The 4,469-nt window shown below is 38.6% G+C and overlaps 1 pseudogene; it reads left to right on the top strand.

Moving 5' to 3' along the window:
- The first annotated feature begins 3,407 nt into the window (after positions 1–3,407).
- On the top strand, positions 3,408–4,148 carry LOC101682789 (annotated as a pseudogene).
- Positions 4,149–4,469: the final 321 nt, after the last annotated feature.

Genomic DNA, 4,469 nt, shown 5'->3' with positions numbered 1-4,469 from the left:
TATTTATAAAAATTTAATCGCTGTTTGTAATGAATATTTTTTAAGTGACATTTGAAAAACATGTTTCCTTCTTTAATTGTGCTGTAGTCATAAAGTAGGACTATCTAAATGAGAAAAAGAAAATTAAAAAAGGAAAAAGGACTTTGAATCACATTTTTTAAGAGATACTCAATATATACTTTTATGTTTCTTACAATAGCACATTAGTCTTAATTTTCACTTCCTCCAGCATTAGTATGAGTTGCTTCCTTTCAGTTGTAATATCCATCTTGCTCACTCCTTTTCTTCTATCTTTTTGCAATGTGGCTTCTTCTACAGAGCCATCAGCATTTATATGCAATTCTCTAAGTTAACAAAGAAGTTACCATTGAGATTATCCAGCATTCAGAACTTCTCTAACCCACTGCTAACCATACATTTCATTGTACTTTTTTTGTTTCTCATTAAGTGGAGATTATCACAACTGATGTCTTACCGGAATATTTCCTTCTTGTATGAGTAACTCAAGGCCAACAACCACATGTTTCTCTATTCTATGAGCTGTACTCTGTCTACAGTGAGCATTTATTTGCACGAGAACCAAAACAAAGAAAAATATTTCTCTACTAAACTCCAAGTAAATGGAAAAGAAGCCACACAACTTATATGTAGACTGCAGGGAAAAAATAGTTTTAGTTTTCTCTTTAGGTATTCCCGACACGCTCTTCAGCCAGCTGTAATATATTCTTGTTTAATTCACAGATTTATTTTGACCCTTCTCCAAGGTCAGATGTAACATAAGCATCTCAACCTTGCAGCAATTGCAGTATCCTGGAGAAGATTATTTGTGATAAATGAAAGCTAAGCAGGGGTCACTAGAACTCACAACAGAACAAAACATATCATCTCTTCTGTCAAAATGGAAAAATAGCCTTTATTTGAGTTACACAACTAAATCTCCAGTTGTTAAATATTCCTTAGCATTTGTCTTTAAAACCATTACAATAACTTCAACAAATAGTCATTCAAAATGCAGGCAGTTTCGTAAAGCTTCAGGTCTCTTTTACTTTATTCTCCTACTCCCCCACATCCCCTTGTCTCCAGCATTGTTCAGAACTAACAGATTACAAAAATGTTATTTTTGTACTTGCCTTCTGCAGCTTGCCATCTGATTCAATAAATGGGTGAGTTAAACCATTACTTTCAACCCACTTAGGCAATTCAGACACCATTGTTCTTCAACAACAATGAGGAAAGCCCTCATCCAGTACCATCCTGTACAACTGGGCAGCCACAGAATACTACTTAATTCTCCCTGTGCCCCACACTTACTAGAAAACAGAACACAGATCCAAAGCACTTTATTTCTGAAGGAGACTGTTCCTCTGACAGGGATTAGCCAGCTAAGATGTTACAGGGAACAGTCCCCATAAGCGATTCCCTCACTTCTGAAAGCAACTGCAAGTTCAGGGGGTTCCCAAAACCACCCTTATGTGTGATGACTTGTTACAGGGACTCACAATAATCACTAAAAGCTACTGCATTAAAATCAGTCAAGGAAAGAAGGGCATAGGGCAGAGATGGGAAGTACCACAAGCAGAGTTTCCACTGTCCTCGGTGAAAACAGAGCATGTCACTTCCCTGCATATGACAACAGGCATAGACTACTGCCAGTCAGAGAAGCTCAGCTGAGTCCCATATATTAGTTTTTATTGAGACTCCATTACATAGATGTGATTGATTGACTGACTGATTGCCAACTTGGATGATTTCAATCTCCAGTTTCCGGCCCCTTTGGGAATGACCCAATGCCTCTACGAATGTCATTGTTTCTTTCTGGTGTGGCAAGAGCCCCAACCTAAGACTATCCAAGTGTGTCTAGCCCTTACCCTAAGTCATATTGTCAGACTATCCAATGACCAAAAGCCCCTATCAGATAGCACATTACAAGAGCTGAGAGATTACCTTCCAGAAGCTGAGGTCAAAGGGCAAACTCTTTTTGCATAAGGTTAAATTCTTTACAGTACATCTTCACTTTCTCATTAGCCTTTGATTCAGGGCATTTATCTCAATGGTAAACATACTTGCTATGGTTGTAACTATGCCCTTAGGCATTCTGAAGGTCAAGGGAGATTTATATAATAAACTAGAGATTAAGAAAGCTAATTTATGGTAGAATATGCCTGCAGAAGAGAGAAGGAGGGTGGTAAGTGTAAAACGAAGCAGGGTCAGAAATACAGATCTTGGTATTATGAGCTTAAAGAAACATAGCAGGAGTTCTTTCCCTCACTGGCAATAGTGAAGGAGTGGACTACCAACAACTACTTCTACTTGCCTGGAAGGCAACAAACACAGCAAGTTCTGCATCTCTAGGTGGAAAGACCATGAACAGTACATATGGAGGGGGTCCTCAAAACTCCCCCTACAAGAGCTTCCTATCTGCTGACTCCCAGGGCTCTGTCACTATTTAGGTTAAACATTGTGTTTTCACTGTTAAAATATGTTAAGCCAGTTGTATCCATGAATTCTTTAGTTTGAAGTTGTTTGCTGAGAAATGTAATGGAACTAATTCCATCTGATGGATGAAAGAGAGAAAAGAGAAAAATATGAATTATGAAATCTGCATGGGGCCCTGAATGGAGAGAAAGGAGAAAGAATCCCGCAACCTCACTCTGCCCTCTCCCTTTCTTAGCCCAGCATAGTACACAGTGTTGTCAGGGGCCCACAGCAAGCCTTGCTTACCCCAGGTAGCTGTGTGACAAAACCATAAAACACCAGAGTAAAGATCTGGGTTGAAATCCTGGCTCAGCTATTAACAAGCTGTGACTTGGACACATCAGTTAAACTTTCTGAGTCTCTATCCCCTTGATTCTAATTTGGGATTAATGTGAACTCCCTCATAGAGTGGGTGTGAGGCTTAAATAAGATGACATATGGGAAAGCACCTTCTTAAATGTGTTTTTTTTTTTTTAACTGCTATATAAATATGTTATCATTATTATTAGTTGAGCAGATTGGAAGAAAAACTAGCTTGTTGACTTCCAATTTTGAGATATATATATATATATATATATATATATTCCCTCAGAACAACTGATTTCTACAAAATAATAATACTTCAAGAATATTATAAAAAAAATATTACAAAACAGCCCCAGAAAAGGGGTTATATAGATATCTGGGTCTGGAATACACAGGAATCTAGATATTCTTCTGAGAGAATCATAATATAGCACATTGAAGGCTCTGGAGAGTCCTGTAAGAATGAACCCAATATCGGGCTATTTTATATAGAATTTTCCAAACTGTTTGGAACAAAGAAACTTTCTTTCCTCTAACATTTCTTAAAATCCAATGGAAACAGTGATCCAGAGAGTACATTTTGAGCTTTTTTACATGGCACCTTCGGGGAAGTAGGCTGCTTTAAGATGAAACTGAACATCTCTCTCCCAGCTGGCTGCCAGAAACTCATTGAAGTAGATGGTGAACATAAACTTCTTACCTTTTATGAAACGCATATGATCACAGAAGTTGCTGCTGATGTTCTCTGTGAAGAATGGAAAGTTCACACGGTCAAAGTCAGTGTGGTAATGACAAACAAGGCTTCCCTTCCCAATGAAGCAGGTGTCCACCTGCTGCTGAGTAAGGAGCACTCCAACAACAGACCAAGGAGGACTGAACAAAGAAAGCTCAAATCTCTTCGGGGTCATATTGTGGATACCAATCTCACTGTTTCCAACTTTGTCACTTTAAAATAACGGCAGAAGGATATTCCTGCACTCACTGATACTACTGTGCCTTGCCTCCTGGGGCCCAAAAGAGCCTGCAGAATCTGCAAACTTTTCAGTCTCTCTAAAGAAGATGATGTCCACCAGTATGTCATGAGAAAGCCCTTAAAAAAAGGTCAGAAACCTAGAAGCAAAGTGCCCAAGATTCCGCATCTTGTTACTCCACATGTCGCTCCAACACAAATGTTGGTACATTGCTCTGAAGAAACAGTGTACTAAGAAAAATAAGGAAGAGCCTGCAGAATATGCTAAACTTTCAGCCAAGAGAATGAAGGAGGCTGAAGAAACACACCAGAAACACACCAGCAACAGATTGCCAAGAGTCAGAGGTTGTCTTCTAAGAGAGCGTCTACCTCTATGTCTGAATCCAATCAACAATGAGATTTTCTAAGAGTAACAAATAAAATCAGATGGCCGATCTCAAAAAAAAATTTTTTTGAGAAATACAGTAAAGCAGACTATTCATCTTTAAAAAGTATATACTCTAAAAGCATCATGTTCTGCACATCCAGCTTTTTACTATGCTTGACTGGGAAGGAAGAGAGTGCTCTGGGCAGATGCTTCTGTTGAGAACAAGGTCGGGATTTGTGCTGCTGAATCTCTACCTTCATTATCACCCAGTCTCTCAATTCTCTTGATGATCACTATTCTCCTCTCTTTGTTTTATCTAGGATTTGATATTTTGTTTGGCATTATCTTCTC

This window comes from Mustela putorius, unplaced genomic scaffold (genome assembly GCF_011764305.1).
Source record: "Mustela putorius furo isolate JIRA1106 unplaced genomic scaffold, ASM1176430v1.1 tig00003834_pilon_pilon_pilon, whole genome shotgun sequence".
In the NCBI taxonomy this organism is placed as follows: Eukaryota; Metazoa; Chordata; class Mammalia; order Carnivora; family Mustelidae; genus Mustela; species Mustela putorius.
The sequence above is the reverse complement of the archived record's forward strand: the minus strand, read 5'-3'. Positions and strand labels throughout refer to the sequence as shown.